Genomic DNA, 23,642 nt, shown 5'->3' with positions numbered 1-23,642 from the left:
ACTATTTGAAGAGTGTTTGAATTGTTGCGCACATGAATTAAATGAACAATACCTTAAATTTTAAGAACATTTTTTGAATAATTGCATGCATTTTTTAATGTTATGATATTTGATATCATGTTTGAGCATCACTGAGAGACATTAAATGTTTAAATGCGCATCTGGTGCATCAAAATTGTTACCGTATAAGTTTTACATTATGACCCTTGGGTCGAAGCCTCTGCTGGTGGACTGTTAGTCCCCGAAGTTTTATACAGCCCAATAGTTAAGTACTTCGTTACTGGCTTGGATATACGGATATATATTTAATTTCTGTTATAAAATTTAGAAATTCATTTCAAAATTAAGTATTATCTCCCTCACACATAGCTCTTATCCTAGACGAATTTGACTCCACTTCTTTCGCACACTGTTTTCCCCTATAATAGCTCTAAAACTTCATTGTTATTTCGGATTTCAAACATTTCGGTTGAGCATCACTGAAGAGACATTATTTGTCGAAATGCGCATCTGGTGCATCAAAATTGGTACCGTATAAGTTTTACATTATGACCCTTGGGTCGAGGCCTCTGCTGGTGGACTGTTAGTCCCCGAGGGTCTCTACAGCCCAATAGCTAAGTACTTCGTTACTAGCTTGAAAATAAGGATATATATTCAATTTCTGTTATAAAATTTAGAAATTCATTTCAAAATTAAGGATTATCTCCCTCATACGGAAGCCCATTAGTGCAAACCAAAACTAAATAAAAAACGAAATTATTATATAAAAAAGAAATTATTATATAAAAAACGAAATTATTAAATAAAAAACGAAATTATTATATAAAAAACGAAAACTAAATAAAAAATCGAAATTATTATATAAAAAACGAAAGTATTATATAAAAAACGAAATTATTATATAAAAAACGAAAACTAAATAAAAAACGAAATTATTGTACATATAAAAAACGAAAATGTTAAATAAAAAACCAAAACTAAATAAAAAACGAAATTATTATATTAAAAACGAAATTATATAAAAAACGAAATTATTATATAAAAAAACGAAAACTAAATAAAAAACGAAATTATTATATATAAAACGAAATTATTAAATAAAAAACGAAAATATTATATAAAAAACGAAAAGTAAATAAAAAAAACGAAATTATTATATAAAAAACGAAAATATTAAAGAAAAAACCAAAACTAAATAAAAAACGAAATTATTACATAAAAAACGAAATTATTATATAAAAAACGAAATTATTAAATAAGAAAAGGAACGTACTGTACTGATGTGAACTGATACATGTAAGTCATTAATTCTGCATGACACGGCAAAGTATTCAGTACTTGGCATAAACGAAGGCCACCTGGCACCAGTTTTAGCAGCCACACTGGTACACACCGTATCACACCACCGAAACTTAATTAGTGTAAAATCAAGTGATTGTTGAGGTACCTGACTGATGGGAGCCATATATTTTCTTACTTATACACGGTCAGCTAGCCTATGATATCACACCACTCTACACAAACATGCAATTTGAGGAATTAATGACTGCAGTAGAAACATACTACAGTAAATTGGACAAATCTGTCTATGCAATAAATATATCATTCACTGGGGATCTGAGCCTTCTCTTCAGATTAATTTTGGGAAATAATCTTTCAAATTTAATTCAAAAGTTTATAAACAGATATTTGGATGTGTTATAAGGGTCTAAATGCTCCCCATCTGTATGCGATATCCGACTACATCAGATAACCAAGGATTTCCAGGTAAACATCGCATAACGTACCAAGTGCGTTATCATGACGATGGCTTTATTTTATTATGTTCATGGTGAAGAAAAAGAAATCCGGCCATGATTTATTCGCTATAGCAAATTCTGCTCATCAACTGCTTAAATTCAAGTGTGAAATATCTGTAAATAAAATGCATTCCTTGGGCAGTACGATGTATAAAGGAAAGTGATTTGAGGCAACTCGCATTTTAGATTTGAAAACGTACATCAAACCTACAAATTGGAACGAAAAAGTGCACATAATCCTTCAGTTTATAAGGGATTTATAAAAGGTGAAACTATTTGCCATATTTACTGGTAAATTAGCCGACGAATATACCACTTTATCTTAGAATGTAAATTACTATCCGTTCTACGGAAAGAATTTTGGGTTCCTAGATATTGTTATGTACCAAATACACTGAAATGTAGAGAGTTAATGACAACATGAAACCTAAAACAGTTTTTTAAAAAAGCAACTATGTATATCCATAAGTGAGTCTGCTGTCCTTCCTAAGATGTATATATAGTAAATTATATGCATTATGTCCTCCACCTTTATTTTGTGCTAATGCACATACATGTGTATGTATTAATTATATACTTGTACCCTTGCCAATGTTGTTTAAATACTAACTTATATATTTGTGTACCTCGTGTACTATTGTATGAATGATTTGAGTGAATAAATTAATTGAAATGATTGAAGAAATTTTTAAAGATTTCAAAACAAACCCTCTAAAGAGGGGCGATAGTGATAATTAAATCAATAAAAAATGTACAAGTGGTACTTGATAACTAAGATAGAGCCACCTCTGTTATCGGGTGTAGTTTGTCTTAGTTTCAAAACACTTTCATTCACCTTATTGACTTTTCTTACACACTTAAGGCAAACTTTATTAGTATGGGTGTCTGGATTTATGTCAATGTACAGGTAATATCTTTCAATTAACACAAAATATTCTGTCTTTGATGATCCTTGGAATAACTTTGTCAAATTCAACATTTTTTGTACATTCTTTTCTGCTTTTCCAACTTATGCAATTAGTTTTTATACTGCATCAGTAAACTTAAAGAAGTCCTTCAAATGATAAAAACAACAAGAGATGTTTGTAAAACACATATGCCCCCCATGGTGCAAAATTGAAAAGGGTTATACACACACATCATTTAATTGAGAGTAGTATTATCAATTCAAAATATTGAACAGACAATATCTTCCTATGTCAAGAGTGGATTGACCATGTGACTTGAAAATCAATAGGGGTCATCAACTCCAGAAGATGAACCAGTGTACCAGGTTTGATGTCTGTCAAGCAAAGGGTTCTCAAGATATTGAATGGACAGTATATTCCTATGTCCAGTGTGACCCTTGACCTTTGACCATGTGACCTCAAAATCAATAGGAGTAATCTTTTCCTCAAAATATACCAGTGTACTATGTTTGATGTCTGTCAAGCAAAGGCTTCTCAAGATATTGAGCGGACATTATATTCCTATATCCAGTTTGACCCTTGACCTTTGACCATATGACCTCAAAATCAAGAGGAGTCATCTACTCTTTAGGATATACGAGTGTGCCAAGTTTGATGTCTTTCAAGCAAAGGGTTCTCAAGATATTGAGAGGACATTATATTCCTATGTCCAGAGTAGATTGCCCCTTGACCTTTGACCTTTTGACCTGAAAAACAATAGGGGTCCTCTTCTACTCATAACCAACCCACATATGAAATATCATTATCATCAAGTGAATGGTTCTCAAGATATTGAGCGGACAACATGTGGTATACCGACCGACCGACAGGTGCAAACCAATATGCCCCTCTTCTTTGAAGGGGGCATAATAATCACTATAGTAATTTTGGCTCCCCCATGAAACTAAACCCTTACCATCTAGAATCATGAAATTTACAATTTATGTCCCCCTTGTCCGGAAGATTGATTGATGTTTTACGACATGTCCCGAAGATGCTTCATACCAAATTTGAAAGGAATTGGAACAGTAGCTATCAAGAAGTTGAAATAGTTCTATTTTTCACACATTTAATAACTGATCATTTTGGCCCCACCCTGATACCAAAACCTCTACCCCTTGAGATCATCAAATTTACAATTTTGGTAAAGGACTACCTGTTCTTTCTAAATATCCATTGAGTTACAATTTAGTATCAATAGCACAAAAGAAGATGCTATCGAAACGTTTTACACATAAACACTATATATCACGTTTGGTTTTCCCTGGGGTCAGAAACTCTATCCCGGGGATGATGAAATTTACAGTTTTGGTAGAGTCCTTCCTGCTCTGTATCACAATGCATTTAGTTTTTCTTACACATGTGTGGTATTCTAGAGAAGATTTTTGAAAATTGGCCACCCGAGTTTACTAAGGTGACCTAATAAAACTGAAAAACTTTCACAGTGTAGAAACTGCCATGTGAATAGACCATATGGAAACACTAGGAATGCAACAGCTAAACTAAAACATTCTGATTTGGGGAAAGGTCATAAAACACCCTACAGAGGGATACATGATGACAGATTTAATTAGGAGGCTGATAAGCCCTGTGCAGGGTTTACAAGTCTCTATGTTTGGTGATATTAAGTATGGTAGAGAGCAAATATTTACACTTCTGAAACACAGAAAAATTTGAACGAAATGATAAAGTAATAAAAACAACATAGAGACTTGAGCAAGTCTAAATTGTGAAGTGCAAATAGACTTCTGATGAGGCGGATCTGCATGCAGCTAAACTTCAATCTATCGATCAATCCAATCAATTTGCTCAATTTTCACACCGCCGAAACACTTAATTAGTGTAGAGTCAAGTGATTGTTGAGGTATGTGGCTGATGGGAGCCATATATATTCTTAGATTTATGGGGGCTAGTGTTGAAGTAATTTTGGAGAAATCCTGTAATCCGATACACGAGGTTTGGGACCTTTCAGCGAACATAGTAGATAAACGTGTAGTGAATGGATAAGTTGGCTAATTTGTAATGTCATTAGATTTCTGTAAAACTCCATTGGCGATGATGAAATCGCAGTAAATCAAAGAATTAGGAACCATGTTTCCTTCCTTGTAAAGCTCCACTGACATACACACATTATATTCTCAAAAACTGTTCTTGATTTCGTTTTTTATGTAATATTTTCGTTTTTATTTATTAACTTCATTCTTTATTTAATAATTTCGATTTTTATATAATAATTTCGTTTTTTATATAATAATTTCTTTTTTTATTTAGCTTTCGTTTTTTATATAATAATTTCGTTTTTTATATAATAATTTCGTTTTTTATATAATAATGTCGTTTTTTATTTAATTTTCGTTTTCTATATAATAATTTCGTTTTTTATTTAATAATTTCGTTTTTTATATCATAATTTCGTTTTTTATATAATAATTTCGTTTTTTATTTAGTTTTGGTTTGCATTAATGGGCTTCCGTACCCTCACTCATAGCTCTTATTCTAGACGAATTTGACTCCACTTTTTTGGCACACTGTTTTTCCCTATAATAGCTCTAAAACTCCATTGTTATTTCGGATTTCAAACATTTCGGTTGAGCATCACTGAAGAGACATTATTTGTCGAAATGCGCATCTGGTGCATCAAAATTGGTACCGTATAAATTTTACATACAGTAAATAAAACTTGATTATTATGAATCTACTTGGAGCTCCAAATTAAACGTTCTTCAAGTAACATAATTGATCTCTCTTCGTAATGAAAAATAGATAATGATTTTACGAATGCCGATAGTTGACAAAACACAAATTGTACGATCGTTCACAATTTCAAAATTTAAAACTCAGTATTGCGAATGTGTTTGTAATGGTAGTTTTTGTCCGGTGCGACAATTCAATGGCAACACTATGAATACACGTCGTTTCGTCTCGTCAAACGCAATAATTGAAAACATAATGCACTACAGCTGTATATGAATGCAAAGACGGATCCAGTTATTTTTCAAAGGGGATCTACGATCAATTTGGTTTTCAAAGTTCCCCTGGATTCGTAAAATCAAAGCCCCTTTTAAACAAAAACCCTCAAATTGCGCTATTTTTTAAAACCCTTTTTAAGGTAGTGATTGCAAGGCATCATGTGGTTTATTCATGTAGTATCTAAAAAGAAACAATTTTCGTTTCCGGTTCTGGAATACATCAAGCGTTTAAGCATAAGTAATGATGACAGACGATGGAAACAAAGACTTGTCAGCTATAACCAGACACAGGGTAAAGTGAAAGTATGTTTAGAAATATACAAATGAAATACAATACAAATGAAAAATCCCTTATATTTAAATTATCTTTTTAATAAGTCATTAGGTCCTAAGTCTCCATGATACAAATATCCCCCTGTTAATTTACAGTCTTACAGCACGTATAATTCACAAACCACTAGGCCTATTAAAACCATAATATATAATGCTATGAATTTCATAACTTGTAGGCCTATATGGTGTTAGTGCACATGAATCTAAAATGCTACTATGTAACGTGGTTGTTAAGAGAAATGAAAAAGCGTGTATTCTGAAAAGCAGTACTTGTTGTTAATATATTTTTCTCAATTAGTTCACTTATTTATTATAATGTAAAAAATGAGAAAGTTTTGTTGTTGTTTGATAATCGCTTGGGTTGAAAGGAGAAAAAAAAATTGATAAAGACGTTGCAGGTATCGACGTCACAATGTAGTTTACATAGGATGGGTTATATTTCCCGCGTTTTTAACATATACTTCCAGAGCATGAGTACACAAGTAATTTCAAACATAAAACAATAAAAAAAAAATCTCCAAAGAAAGAGTACTATCATTCTATGTGGAATAAATTCAATAATAAACATCAAACCATTTTTATAGTTTTAATGTGAGTTAAAATAAATGCATGTAAGATGCATATTTATTGTAATTATCACCTGCAGCATTTATGTAAGGAAGGGGAAGGGTAACTATAATCCTCATAGCGCCATAGTAAACCTGAAAACCAATATTGATACTTTGAGGAAAAATTTCTTCTAACATATTGAAAAACAATCCTTGGTCATTTATTTCCCAGGGGGTGAAAATATTTCTGATCTGGTGAATAATTGACTTCTAAAAATTGTGAAATTGCTCATATGCAGCCCTGTTTCTAATTCATATGAAAATAAATGGACATAGTAATACAAATTATAGATCATTTAAGGCTTTAACTTCAATTTTATATAAGATTTGTATCACTTAAACTTTTTATATCATTTTTAAACACCATCTGAAATACCTGTACCATTTATTTCAGAAAGTCGACAAGAGGGGTTACCATGACAACCGTAGCGTCACAATTTCCGTGAAGACCATATATGACACTTTCATAATGAGTTACAGATTCTGTCGACTTCAAAATATGTAACAATAAAAAAATTCATAGATTCATTAATTTGAATGAGCCATGCAATCACTACCTTAAGCAAACTTTTCTGAGGAAAGGGGGATAGGGTTCCGACCCATTGGAATGATAAACAGGAAAAAAAAATCCTGCTTTATTTTGAACAGATGCCTGCTTTCTTGGGCATTGTCAGGTAGTGTACAATCTAATTTCGGTAAAACAATTAAGTTATATGGCTCAAACTTCCCAGAATAGGCTCGCACTATTCGATATATGATATATTGGACAGTTCTCAAGTTATTACAGTGATCCCTCGCTATATTGTCCGCCCATTATAATGTCACCCCCGCATATCGCCAAAAAAAGTTTAAAGTTCCGTTTTCCTCGCTATTTAAAACCCCGTTATAACGCCATCCCCCGCATACCGCCATTCGCCAACCTATTTAAAGGTACGATTTAGTCAATTACCGTTATAATCACCCCCGATAATTATCGCCAATCAACGGCAGGAAACTTTCAGTGAGCAGGCTTAACCAATTATCCGCCGTTAGTCCTCCAGGTATCAAAGTTTGGAGCAGATAATAAGTTACGTAAACGATAATCATATGCATTTGAATTCAAATATGCAGTATTTTTTAAAATCTGAGTATGGCGGACACACCGAAATCTAATAGCACATTGATGTAGTAGATAAAATTTGTTTGATTTCTTATGACAGCTGCACACACACACACACACCCTCCCCCGATATAATGTCACCCCCGTTATAATGCCAAAATTGCCGAGGTACAAATGTTGGCGTTATAACGGGGGATCACTTACTTACTTTCAAGATCAATGTCATCAAAAAACTTTTTTGTGTTTATACATTAAATTTATCGATGTATCAGATCGTTAATCTCGGAAGGGGCAGGGTGTCCTTCGTTGAATGAGATGTATTTAAGTAATATAAATCTTCATAAAATGATAAATATAGGCCTAGTCAAAGCTATTGTAAGTATGTCTAACCCTGAACACCTGCACCATTTTATGCTGATCATGTTGTAAACCAATCACAACTTCTCGGCTTGCCAGAAAGGTCAAAAAGTGTGTGATTGGTTATATGATATTGCCTCGCTTCATTCTGGAAATTTCTATAAGGTTTATATAAGACAAAAATCGCGGATTGAAGAAACGAACCGGCATGTTTTATTTATTCAACAATTATCAAATTTAGTTTTTTCTATAACATCAAAATCAAGCATCGATAATCTAAGTTGTCATTAAAAAAAGAAAACTGGCTTAAATCCGCCACTTTACTCTCACCTTTGCTATTTCATGGTAGTTTATCGAAAACGAAAATAGGTTTTTAATCAATTTTACGATATTTATTAAGCAAGTTCGATTCTATTATATCTTACGGACTTCATCTCACCCATGAAATAATATTAAAAATACAAGCAGTATCTCTGGAGAAAGCGTTTCGGAGTTCATTGGCAAAATTTGTTAATTTATAAGCATAGATTCTATCATTCCATACTTATCTATTCAAAACATATTACTGGGTTAGAGTACGAGTCACACAACATACTGAGCTGCAAAGAGTTCTAGTTATGATTAGCAGGTGCAACATTAAAAATATGTCAGGGATATCAATGAATACCGGCATGTATTATGTGAAAGTAATCAAATTGAAAGTAAAATGATCGTTGAAAGAAACAAAAATTCTATGATTTTCAAATCCCATATCAAATTAGTTTTATGTCTCATACTATTTCCTTTTCAAGAGGACAGCTCACCGAAGCTTGTTTTTGCTTTAAAAATCAACACTGTAAAGCTGTATGAGAATGAAATATGTCATTTATTTTTGACAACAAATGACGAAGATAAAGGTTCATACAAAAAGGGGGGAAATCAGCGATCCACGAACACTGACATATTCTTGCACAATATGTCAACCCATCATTTCTGATTTCCCCCATCTAGATAATTTCACAAATAAATATGGTACTGACCAGTTCAAACAAGGGAAAATCAGTAGATACATACAATGTAATTACATAGGATTTCAACACACCTGTCCTGATTTTCCCCATACAGATTATCCCAAATAACAAACAATGACTAGTTAAAATACAGACCTTGGAAACTTGTTCCAAAGTGTACAACAAGCAAAAAGATGGCGAACAAAAAGGTGTACAACAAGATGACGAATTATTAAGCTACATTTTTATATATAGGTGGGATTTAAGATGGAGAGGTGGTGAGCTACTGGATTTCTCAAAATTTAAACACGCTTTCTACAATGTCCAAATAGTCAAAACTTTCTAACAGAAGTAGACACGTGATCTTTACACAAGTTTTCATTGGTTCAGATACAAATTGTGCTAATGTTGAATAGGGTTCCCGACGGGGTTTAATGTTCAGAGGTACAATACAGGTACTAACTAATATAAATAATATAAGGAAAAAGTTTCGCCATAAATGTTATTATATACATAATAGATATTTTATCATTATCATCATTTACCATTCATATGTTATTATTATGAATTGATAATGGAAATAGTTCTTTTTTCTTTCATATAGGGATATATAGAAATATTTGTTCGTGATTTACTGTTTTTGTTCTGGATGATGTTGGTCAAGGTAAAACTAATATGTGCGGTTAGATGATAAAATAATATCGGTCATGCGAAATGATTGAAATGAAATGTTTTCATTATCATGAAAATTAATTTCACCAGATTTCCATGCGTTATTTCTCTCAAAATGTTAATAAGGAAAGAAGACAAAAGCTGACAGTGCATGACATGCCTCTTCAGGAGACACAACTAAACTTGCAACGACTTTTCAATACTTTACACAACCATTCCTCATGATAAATTAAAGATTAGACTTTTGAATCATAGACAGTTGCTTCTTCAACAAAAACAGAAAACAAACATTTTCATACCTAGTGATAAGTCATCCAGAGAAATACTTTGTTAAACAAAACTATGAATCCACGCACAAGTACTCGTAAGTTGAAATAAAAAAAATATGCTGGAATTCCTTATTGACGATATATTCGTAGTCTTTGGTGATCATATCTTCCAACAGTCTGCTGGAATTCCCATGGGCACAAATTGTGCTCCTTTGTTAGTTGAATAGTTTTATATTCATATGAAGCAAAATCTATTCAAAAACTTCTACGTGAAAAGAAATAAAATCTTTGCTTTAAATCGATAATTGGATATACCAATGACGTTTTATTTAATAACAATGATATTTTTCATACATTCGTCGATTCGATATATCACTGTGAACTAGAAATTAAAGATACCACAGATTCGTCCACTTCTGCTTCAGACCTATAATTTTTATTAGAAATTAATCATAACGACAAATTAGCAAATTCAACTTGATGACAAATGTGATGATTTCAGATTCTCTATCGTCAACTTCCTATACTTATGTGTTGATATTCCTTTATCCCCGGATATGGTGTGTACATTTCTCAACTGATTCAATACACATGAGCTTGTTCAGGCTTTAAATCGAGGCAGGCTACTGACAAACAAGTTGGTGATACAGAGTTTTCAACAGTTTCGTTTAAAGTCAGCATTTCATGGTCGTTATAACAATCTAGTTTGCCAATACAACTTTTCATTGGGTCAAATGCTGTGTGACGTGTTTCATACCGATTGTTAGGCCGTTCTTGGCACCCTGATATTCACTCCAGATAACTCCATTTTCCTGATCAAGATATAGGACTCACAGCGAATGTGCTCGATCGACGGGGGATGCTGACATCTGGTATATCCAGGAGTCCGTGTTTGTTCAACTCTTTATTTTGTATTGCTTATAGGAGTAATGAAATTGATCGCTGTACGTTATCTTCACCTTTTTATCTACCATACAGCACTACTCCCAATATAGATTTCTTTCTTAAACAAAGGACATGAAACAGTTAGTAGTGTACACGCACCCAACCTCCATGAATGAGATTAGTTGATGGTGTATTGTTTAACATCCCGCTCGACAATCTTTCACTCATATGGAAACGTCACCATTACTGATGAAGGGCTGCTAAAGTTAGGCTTGTTTTTGGCGCGTACGACCTTTGAGCAAGGAAGGATATTTATCATGTCTTACCCGCTGTGACATGGGGCCTCGGTTTTTGCTATCTCATCCGAAGGGACACCCCATTTAATCGCCTCTTACGACAAGTAAGGGGTACTTAGGACCTATTCCATCCAGGTAGAGTTATATTGCACACCGATATCAAAACGTTTTCACAGATTGAGGTACATGTGCAGCTTTGTTAGACTAAATGCCAAATATCAAATTCAATTACGAATTTTTAAAAGCATTGTAAAGTTTGCTATTGAAATGTGACAGACCCGACCGATATTTGACAATGTATATCAGTACATATTGTTAAATACACGTATATATGAAGTCTCTTACACTTCTGTGTTGTAATACATGTATATCTAAAGTTATTTTCAAGGTTGTCGAATGAGTTGATGGAAGTAATGAACTTTTCAACATTGTATGTAATACTAGATATTGCTTTTATAAAAAAAACAAATGTCTCCCCAGCTCACCAAATTAGAAGTGCTCCAAATACAGCGAAATACGCATTACATGCATAGTATACACATATGTTCTATCATGACAAACTTCACTTTCGATAGAATATTTTGTTAAATGGTTAGGCTCCGTAGAACTACGATAAACGATGGCTACCTTCACAGCCAGACGCTTCGTCGTCGCTGCTGCTAAGTGAATCATTACGCGGCTCAGTTGACTTGCATTTTTCCGAGTTGATGTACATTTTGACAAACGAAGGTTAGCATCTTTGTCTCTTGCATTCAATTATAAAGAATGACTTTAATTCTGTGACATGTTATACAAGTATAACCTGGTTTGGGTCAGTTTACGCATTTTTATAATCCGCTTCGCGGATTGTTACAAGTTATTTACGGGTTATTTACGGAAAATGAAATCCGTGGACAATCGTGAATATTTTTTGACAGGTCAAAAAATTTGCCCCTACTTTAACGGATCCTTACGAGTGTGTGCGAGTTGTGACGAGTTATTAACGGATACCGACGAGTGATTTACGAATACTTCCGAATGACTACGAGTCGGAGATCCGTAAGGACTCGTAAAAAATCCGTGAGTGTGAAGGTGGTACATGTATAAAGGAAGCATTCTTACTTACATTGATTTAAGTTATATTTTGTACACACTTGTAGGATGTTGTACACAGTCGGATTGTCGGATTGTTTACAGCAGTTTTAATTATTGCATGCCATTACTCACTTTTATCAATGTTTTTAAAAGTACGCAACATTTCAACAAGTTTTAGTAACGCAATAATTTTAAATAGAATGGGGAGGAATGTAGTGAAAATGAATACTATTTTAGATCGGGTTTGGACTTCAATAATTTTCAACCCTTTATTTGTAAACACAATTCAGTTGCTGTCTTGACTTCTCCCTGAACTGACATGTGTTTCATACCGCCGGAATTTGGAAGCCCAGACCTTATATAGATATCCTAGCAGCTCATTAATATATAGATGCCACACATTACTACACTATCAGGTCTATGTAAAGTCAAAACTAATATACTGATCTATGGACTGGTTACTTCAAATTTCAAAGAATGAATTGACACAAAGAACTCTTGGAGGGAAAAATCCCAAAACCAATGAAACGCAAGACACAAAACTAACACACCAATGAAATTAAAAGACTTAATGAAACTTGGCCAAGACATAATTAGGCACCTCAGGCACTCTATACCAAAGAACTCACTAAGTATTATGCTTGACCGGATATTGAATTGCAGATCCATTGAATGATTATATAACTCAATACACATAACATGGACATTAAATGGAGAAAAAATGAAATAATAACAATGCATACATGCATATCTGATTGCATTATATGCATATTAGATAAGAAATGACTCTGCTACATTCTCCCCTCGGTGCAAGAATGGTGTCTGTGCCATTCCAGGAACGAAAATGTGACTGACAGTAAAGATATAAACTGGAAAATATCGACATAAAATGATAAATGTACAATTAAAACATCACTTACCAAAAATTATACTAACAAGCGCCTGATTTGTCAACTGTCTGTTTTGTAAGGTTCCAGTATCTATTAGTTTCTGTAAGTAAGTGGCTCTCTGCATCCAGTCTGGTGTGTTCAACTGCTGTGACATAACATAATCTTTGGTCCACTTTGGTGTTACTCGAATTCTTGTGGATGTTTTGGGAGGAGGTTGTGGTGTACTTGAAGGAGTAGGATTTGGCTCAAACTGGTTTTCATCATCCCCAGGATCAGGTTCCTCAACGGATACTTCCGGTAAACCATCTGGCGTCTCTGACACTGCTTTTGACTTTGGACCAGGTTCCTCATGTGATATGCCTATGACGTCATCAGGAGAGTCCTCCTTCTGGTCATCTGGAGTCTCTTTGTTAGTGGTGATACCGGTACCTAAAGCAAACTCACATTAAGGAAACGAACCTTCACTGTTGATATCCTCTGTATCACTGGATACACTGGATTCAGTAGATTCCTTTATCTTCTTGGTCCTACGTCTGGGTTTTGGATTTGGCACTGGAAATCTTACTATAGGAAGTAATAAATTCCTATGTAAAATCCTACACCTGCCCTGTCCATCCTCTCGCTTCACTTTAAACACGGGTATATCTCTATTAGGCTGTTCCATTATGATGTAGGGGTAATCTTCCCATCGGCCAGCAATATTATGTTTCCATCAATTGAAACTACTTTAACCAATACCCGGTCTCCAACTTGTAAACTCACTCCCTTTGTCTTCATGTCGTAGTTGTTATTCCTTATGGCTGGATTCGCAACTTCAGAAGCATTCTCCAGCCGTTGCTTCTGGTTGTTGATTTACTTGGATGTACTTGTAGATGTGTTTCCTTGAACCAAACCAAATGCCAAATGTACGGGTAAGTTTGGCTCTCTGCCGAACATCACGTAAAACAGAGAGAATCCTGTCGTATCATGCTTTGTGCTGTTGCAATCACGCACTAACGGTCCTATATGGGCTTTTTAGTTTGCCTTTTCGTCCTGTTGTATTGTACCTAGCATAGAAATAAGTGTTCGGTTGAACCTCTCTGTGATGCCGTTTCCCATTGGATGATAAGGAGTGGTACGGGATTTTGAAATTTCTGTCAAACTGCAAAGCTCCTGAAGTAGCTTGCTTATGAAGTTTGCTCCTTGGTCTGAGTGAATCTTCGTTGGAAGTCCATAGGGAATGACGAAGTTGTTAAAAAAGGCATCAGCAGTGGTCTTGGCAGTCTGGTGTCTAGTAGGGACACCTACTGCAAACTTGCTAAAGTGATCCGTTATGACCAGGATGTTTTCGACTCCACCTTTAGATGGCTCGATGGTTAGATAATCCATGCATAAAAGTTCAAGGGGGAATGACGTTTGGATGTTTACTAGTGCAACTTACTGGTTCGTGGCAGTCTTGAATGTCATACATCGGTCGCACTCCTCTATCCATCTATGGATGTTGTTCCCCATCCTTGACCAGCAGAAACGGTTAGTGATAAGTGAAGTCGTTCGGTCTCTACCTGGATGTCCCATTTTGTTGTGGAGTAAATTCATAACTAATGGAACAACATATCTAGTGAACGGTAATCTGCTGTTTCTTAGAACCATCGGTTAAAGTCACTTCTCTAATCAGCAGGTTGTCAACTACTCTCAGCTTCTTAAAACTCTTGTACAGATATTTTTCAAAATCACAGCTCAAAGAGTCCATCTTGGATCTAATTCCTCTCTCGACATGGTTGAACCAGCTAGAACTAAGTGGGTCATGATACTGTAACTTGCGTATATCAACTCTTGACAATGGATCATACTATATCTGGATATGTTGGAGTGACTGTACTGGAAGTTTCTCAATCAGGGGATGTCCTTGGTCTAAGTCACATATGGCGTTAACCGAGTCGACATCTAAAGTCCCTGGTAGCCTGGATAAGCCACATGCATCGGCATTCCCCTGGTTTGTATGTGATCGTAAACTGGTAGGCAGGCAATGCAGCTATCCATCGGTGACCTGTAGCGTCCAGCTTAGCAGAAGTAAGGATATACGTTAATGGGTTATTATCAGTGTAATCGTCAAATGTCAGGCCCATTAAATAATCTGAATACTTTTCCGTAACAGCCCACTTAAGAGCTAAAAACTCAAGTTTGGGAGTGGGGTAGTTCTTTTCAGATCTTGATAATCCTCTGCTAGCGTAAGCCTTGACTCTATTTTGTCCATCCGGATTCTGATACAAAACTGCTCCTAGACCTATTCCACACGCATCAGTATGCAGCTTGAAAGGTTGTGATAAATCAGGGTAACCTAAGATGGGAGGCGAGGCTAATTTTCCCTTCAAGGTTTGAAAGGCTTTCTACTGGTCAGCAGTCCATTTCCATTTGGAAGATGGTTTGCTGGTGCGTGACTTCTTGCCTGTCGCCATCACGTCCATAAAATGTCGGGCAATCCTGGCAAAGTTCTTGATGATTTTTCGATAATAATCTACAAAACCATGAAATGACCAAAAATCTTCACCATTCGTAGGCGTAGACCACTGTGTGACTTTTGACACTTTGTCAGGGTCAGCCTCAACCCCTTGCTCAGACACAATGTGTCCAATGTATTTCACTCGGTTCACTAACAATGAACACTTCGGTGACAGTTCCTGATCCTGTCAAAATCCTGTCTTAGTCTGTCTACAAGTTTATCAAAGGTCTTGGAGAAAACAATAAGGTCATCCAATTACATAAAGCATATGTTGAGATGTAAGTCACTAAGACAAAGTTCTTGCAGTTGTTGGTAAGTAACTGGCGCAATGGCTAGTCCAAAACTCATCTTGTTGAACTCATAAAATCCCAATGACCCTACAGTAAATGCTGTCCTCTCCTTATGCTTCTCCTCGATCTCTATCTGGTGGTATCCAGACTTCATGTCTTATATTGTAAAGTATCTGTTTCCGGAGAGTGAGTCTAAAATATCGTCAATCTGGGGCAACGGATAGTTGTCCTTAATGGTTCTTGTGTTCAGTTGACGATAATCTATGCAGAGTCTAAGAGATATGTCCTGCTTCTTGACTAGTACTACATGCGATGAAAATGGCGAATGAGAGGGTAGAATAGTATGGCTCTAGGAGATACTGATACAGTCCTTGTCGTCACATTACTGATCTCTATTGATATGTCTCCAATATTGCTGTAACTATACAAATGTTGGGAAAGTGTCACATCTAAACTAGTCGGAATATTTAATTTTTCTGTTGCTTGTGACATGGCAACAACTGCATGAAATGGTAGCTTCCTATCCAAATATCCCTTGATGGTAACTTTTCCATTTGGTGGGATGGTAATTCTGTCAATCTCAGCAGATTTCACAATTCCGAATTTATTTTAGGGTTGCAGGTGGATTGTCAATGAATGACAGAGTAAACACGGGACAAGAAATCCAGGTAAACAAGACTTTGAGAGGGTAGTTCAACTGAAGAACTAAATAAACACAGGACAGAAAATTTGGATACAAATAATTCGAAAAAGAAACAGAAGAGTAGATCAAATATATAAACTAAGTAAATGGGTATGAAAATAAACTATAAAGTACAGGAGGGAAAGTTCAACTGAACTCAAGCTATGGGCAAAGTGAAAGTACAAGTGCACTTCAGGTATGCACAAAATATTTTCAAAATAAAAAATGCTATTAATTATAAGATTTGTATATACAAAATGTATCTGTATGTGGTAACGAAGGGAAAAACTTGCAAAGAAATAATCTAGAATGGAAAGTAAATGCAAATACGTTATAATGACTTACCTGAAATAAACTTACAAATAAAGAACAAAGATTTGGGTCAAACGTTTGACAAACGCTTAAATAAGGGTAGTTTTACAGCTTTTATTTACATCAATTTACCTGTGACCTTGCTTTGTATTAAGTGGATATACGTGCAGGATATACGTAGTAAGAATATGTATACTATATACTTGGATAAGGAAATCAAAACAAACAAAGTCAAACTAACAAACTTGGAAAATATTTGCCAAAATAAAAAAAAAATTCGTGCGTTTACAAACGCCGGGAGATTCCGGTGACGGTATAATCAGAATATTGAGCTCGATCGGATGACATGAAAAATTTGATATCAATTCAATAATGAAAGTAAACAAACACGGGCGAGTTTGAAAATGAAAGTAGAGTAAACGTTACACTTGTAAGTAGAATTGAAATGTCTGAGGAATTTTTTTGTTGGGGTATACGCTTAAAAGGGATTATCTTCACTATTTCATTTATAAAGTAGTTTGGATACATTTTTGACCAGTTTACGTCTCTGCATATAAACTGTGTCCATATATTATATCCATTTGACAAAATCTTTGTCTAGTGAGTCAAGGATGTTTGTACATGTCTATGCTCCTACAGATACATGTATGCATACAATAAAAAAGGATATTGTTCTTTTCAGAGCATTTGTTTATAATACACATATGATTATCCAAAGTTGGACATAACGAACAGTGATCAATTGTGATCAATCTCATAGTTCCTATGTAAAATACAGAATATTTAAGTACAAACTCAACTTTTACCCGAATAATACTCCGTAACAAGTTTCTAATAACAAATTTATGAGACGGCGATGCAAGAATTTAGTGATATAAGGCCTGGACCATGTGGCTTTTTATCAACACTGTTAGAAGTGTTGAATCTATAGCTCTCTGAGGAAAGGTGAATATAACGAACAGTGATCAATCTCATAACTCCTATAAACAATACAAAGAAGAAAGTTGGGCAAACACGGACCCCTGGAGACACCAGAGGTGGAATCAAGTGCCTAGGAGGAGTACGCATCTCCTGTCGACCGGTCACCCCCGCCGTGAGCCCTATATCCTGATCAGGTAAAAGAAGTTATCCGTAGTCAAAATCAGTGTGTCAAGAACGGCCTAACAATCGGTATGAAACATGTGAGACATCATTTGACCCAATGATAGGTTGTATTGACGAACCAGATCGTTATAACGACCATAGAATTTGCGAAATGTTGACTTCAATCGAGACTGTTGAAACTTCTGTACCATCAACGTGTTTGTCAGTAGCTTACTTCGATTTGAAAACTGACTATACGCAGAACAAGCTCTTGCGTATCGAATCAGTTGAGATATATAAACAACACATGCAGGCGATATGTCTTAATATATTCCCAATAAGTTACAGTACTGCAGCTACTATTAAATTAGGTTATCAACTTCCACAAAAAAGTATTCTTTACTGATTTGTCTGTATATATTACGAAAAATAATTCATGAATATTGTAAGGAAGAGATTGGTAGTAAATAGAATCCCCATAACACTGAACCAATGATTTGTCTGATTTCATCAAAGGCCATTAAATCTAACATGTGTAGATGTAAAAACAAAGTTTACGATTTATATTTTGCAAATCAAATGAGCTATTCCATTTGTACTTATCACAATTTTTGAAGATAATATAAGCGTAGTATTGAATATATTAATTTTGAAAAAAGTATATTCGAACAATATATATTCACTTTCGGAATTGATATTTTAAAGATATTTTGAATGTAATCACTACTCGGAAATGCATGGAAATTGGATATTGCAAGATTTCCAGACTTAGGATGATGTGTACCTCCAGCGTCAACAACAATGTACTTGGATCCAGGAGAAAACATCTTAAATCCATCGCCAGCTTTCCTATCTACTCTTCCTTCTACAAGTAGGTGTTTGACGAATAAGGCTGCTGCCTCTGGCTCCAAAGCTATCGTAAGTATCTCTGAATCAATTCCAGCCTAGCAGATCGCAATAAAATATTACTTTATGGACTGTAATACAAAATCATATATACCATTCTGCAAGAACTTATGAAAGATGTTACATTTTTTTAATAAATAGATTATAAAAAAAGGTTTAAAGAGCAGCTCGAAATTAAGGAAATCCAAAGCTCATTAAATGCATGGTTTTCAGTAAATGCCATGTGTCTACACACAGAAGTTACCTTAATTGCCGCTGCCCTCATAAAATATTTTGCAGGGTCAGACCATATAGAAGGTACGGTGACAACCCATTTCACATCCTTCAATTTGATATGTGTGATCTGATTTCAACACTGTTTAAGTAAGGAATCCTTTAAACATTTGATCGACGCAGAGAAGACAGTCAAAGTGGACATGGATTTTCCGGACTCATCCTCAAGTACAATACCGTCGGCGGGGGACTGAAATGTAAAAAAAAAAACAAAAACAAAAAAAACACCCAACACCCCAAAAAACCAAACTTCGAGTATGTATTCCTACATTGTATTGCCTACTATAACAGTATATGAACATGAAAGGTGAGTTACAAATAAAAAGAATAGTAATTTTAATATGAGAATTAGTTGATGAAAGGTGAAGATAACGAACAGTGATCAATCTCATAACACCTGCAAGCAATACGAAATTAAGAGTTGGGTAAACACGGACCCCTGGACATACCAGAGGTGGGACCAGGTGTCTCGGAGGAGAAAGGATCCCTTGTTAGACTGGTCACCCCCGCCGTGATCCCCATATCTTGATCAGGGAAATAGAGTAATCCGTAGCCAAAATCAATGTGCCAAGAACGGCCTAACAATCAGTATGAAACACGTCAGATAGAATTTGACCCAGTGATAGGTTGTATTGGCAAACTATGTCGTTATAACGACCATATAATTTGATAAATGCTGACTTTAAACGAGACTGTTGAAATCCCTGCACCATCAACTTATTTTTCAGTGGCCTGCCTTGATTTATAAACTGGCCATACGCAGAACAAGCTCTTGCGTATCAAATTAAGTGAGAGATATATAAACACCATATGCAGGTGCTAATGGAATATTGCTGCATGAATATGGGAAGTTGACGATGGAGAAGCTGCAATCATCCTGTTTGTCAAAACGTTGAGTTGTTAGTTTGCCATTGATATCGACTTCCAATAAAATATCTAAGCATGAGTCAGAAATGGACGACTCTGTATTTTGAGTTCACTAGTATTTATCGAATCAATTAATTGATTGATTGCATCCTATTTAACCTCTCTCTCGAGAATGTTTTACTCATATGGAGACATCACCAAAGACCGGTGAAGGAATTCAAATTTAGGCCTTTGCTCGGCGCTTACAGCAATCGAGCAGTTAAGGTTATTTAGCGTGTCGAAAATACTTTGACACGGGACATCCGTTTTTAAGGTTGTCTCCGAGGACCAGTGACATTCACACTTGATGCAGAGCGTTTGGCGATGGAAATGTCACTACTTAATTCAAAGACTTAGCTCTGTCTCGGCCGCGATTCGAGCCCCTGCCTTCCGCATATGCGGGACGAACGTTCTAACCTCTAAACCACCGTGGCGGTTAGGAAAATTATTATTGTTAATAGATAATACGTCGTCGATATATCTAAATATCGAATTGAAGGCCACACCAAGAATTTCTTTTTTAATAACTTCTGCTTCATAGGAATATAACACAGGTCAGCTAACAAAGGAGCACAATTCGTGTCCACGGGGATTCCACGAGACCGTTGGACAACCTGATCACCAAAGACTACGAAGATATTGTCCATGAGGAACGCCGTCATATTTTGATATTTCAACCTCAGAGTACTTGTGCATGGAATCAGGGTGGTGTTTAACAAAGTAAGGTTTTGGATGACTGATCACTAGAGAATATTTTTTTCATTTTTGTTAAAGAAGCAATTGTCTATGATGTCAAAGAGTGTAGTCTGAAATTTATCGTGAGGAACGATCGTGTAAACTGTTGAAACGTTTTGATGTTGTTGATTTGAGAATGTTTTTCGATATCAAATTTACTAAAAGTTCTTTATTTTTTTTTTAGAATCCACATTTGATTTACACCACTTCTGGTATATTTCACAGGACTTATGAGATTGATCACTGTTCGTTGTCTTCATCTTTCATATGTGTGTTGCCAAACATACCTGCAAAGCGTATAAACGCATTTTGAATCTTCTGAAAAAATACCATTCCTTATGTGTGTTTTCCAAAATCAAGTCAAGATATTTTGCTTCAGCTTCAAAGCCAAATTTATCACATTCCTTTTCCTTGTTAAACAGAATGCATGTTGACTTCTTGTTGTACATCGCTGAACTCCTAGGATCCACCCATTGTTTTAAGTCTGTGTTTGTAGGATCCCTAGTGAAATCCGTTCTGGTTGAGAAAGCATATCCAGAGTATGTTGTTCCAAAGTCTAATGGTGCTACCAAAATGTAGTTTTCCTGTTTACACGATCTCATATCTATGAGGTTGATATCATATATATTTCTAGATAGATGAAAATAAGAAAAAGCATATCTTGCTTTATATAGAAAGGCTTGATCACAATATTGAATGTACGGTAGAATGTACATTGGTGAATACAATTACAAGGATACACCCCTGAAATTAAGTAAGGCTTAGAAATATGCATTAAAGAAAGAGCATGTGTAATTTTGAGATTCTTCATCATTGCGATATGCATGTTTTGGTTATCATCTCATCTCTGAGTTTGAACGACAATACCTTGATTGAGTCATGTTTATTTAGTAATGCTCTTACCGTTAGAAAACCACATAGTCAGCTTTGAAAGGCAGTAATTAAAAGATGAAGGTAATAAATTATGATCAATTGCATAATTCTATTAAGAATATAAAATGTGGAGCAATATAGCGACCATGGAATTACAAAGTAGATGAAAATGCTAAAACTCTATTAATCTAAACTTATTTGTCAGTAACGTACACGTATAAATTGATCATACACACAAATTTCCACGCTGATCGAATCGTTTAGAAGATATGAACTCCATATGCACGTGTTGATGGAATATTCCCAATCAAATATCGGAAGATTGTCGATGAAGAAATTGACGTCAAGCAATTTGTCAATCAGTTGAGATATTATCTGGTCATTATCGTCTATGTTAATTAAAACATCTAAATAGGAGCCAAATGTGGAAAACTATTTGACATCTTTTATAAAGGACTTCCAGCGATTAATTGATAAAAGTAATGGTTTTCAATTTCACATTTCCTCACCTAACTAGGACAGTGTACAATTCAAATAATGATTTCGATATCATTGCATAGAGTTGATCAATTTAAAATTTCATAGGAAATATGTTTCAACCAATTATAATGAAAGATTAAGGTAACGAACGAGCGTTAGATTGATTTCAAACTGGATTTGTTTTATCTGTGTACGTCCCGTCGAGAAGGTTTTACTCATACTGAGACAACAGGGGCTATAGGTGAAGAACCAGACATCTACACCTATGCTTAGCGCTTAGGGCCGTAGTAGTGGGGCTCTTTAAATTCCAACGCTTGTCGGGACACGGTACCTCCATTTAAGGTTATATGCGAAAAAAACCGGTGATACTCACTTCTTGATACCGTGCATGTTAAACGAAGCCGCAATCACTTTCTATGTTAACGTCTTAGGTTTGACACGGCCATACCACGATTACGGCCATAACACGATTGGGCATCGAACTCACAGCCTTCTGTTACAAAGCAAACGCTCTACCACTGAGATACCGCACACGGGTAATTGGATTTATAAATAATTGTGTTTAATTAGACAAAATCCCACACCTTTGATGTAAAATAGTATCTGTGACGGGAAATGATTGTTATTTGATGACCAGTTTTCAGATTTGCATTAAATTTTATGGTTCAATTATCAAACCACTGGGTCGAATAATGTCTGAGTTGTTTCGTAACAATCACTAGGAGGTTCTTTACTTACCAATTTCGACAATTAATTATTCCGTTTACCTGATGAACATAGAGGGTTCAAGGCGGGCGTGACCGGTAAATTGGGGATCCATACTCACCCTAGGCCTCTGCTTCAATCCCTAGTGTGTGTAAGATTCGTGTTTGCCATACTTTCACTTTTGTATTCTTTATAGAAGTTTTGAGATGGATCTTCACTTTTTTCGTATTTATAAAAAAAATTGATGGAAAGGAGAATATTCTTGCCATGCAGACAGTCGTAAGGTACATTCTTTTAACAGCAAATTGCTCATTGAAAAGTGTAGTTATTTGTGGCTTGTTTGAATCTGCTTAAGAATCTAATGGTTATTCAATATAAAGACCCGTCTAGAAAAAAAACACAGTGAAAGCAAATAATAAACCTAAATCCATATGTTCATTTTTCTATCATTTTCGGCGCTATGGTAAGAAAATATGAAGATAACGAACACTGATCAATCTCAGAATTCCCACAAAGAATACAAATTAAATGAAAACATGGGCACACACGGACGGGCGGACACCCGGAGGTTAGATCAAGTGCCTAGGAGTAACCATTCCCAGTCGACCAATCACATCCGTCATGAGCCCTATGACTTAATTAGGTAAACGACTTTCCTTAAATCAAGTATTGTTTCGGAGTGCTGAAAATATGAATGTAAAAAACCGTTTATTCACCAAACGATTTTACCC

General features: G+C 35.2%; 1 pseudogene; it reads right to left on the bottom strand.

Moving 5' to 3' along the window:
• Window positions 1-13,209: 13,209 nt before the first annotated feature.
• Window positions 13,210-21,455, bottom strand: LOC130048690 (heat shock 70 kDa protein 12A-like; annotated as a pseudogene).
• Between the last annotated feature and the right edge of the window lie 2,187 nt (window positions 21,456-23,642).

This window comes from Ostrea edulis, chromosome 7 (genome assembly GCF_947568905.1).
Source record: "Ostrea edulis chromosome 7, xbOstEdul1.1, whole genome shotgun sequence".
Taxonomy (NCBI): Eukaryota; Metazoa; Mollusca; class Bivalvia; order Ostreida; family Ostreidae; genus Ostrea; species Ostrea edulis.
This window is presented reverse-complemented; position numbering and strand designations above follow the sequence as displayed.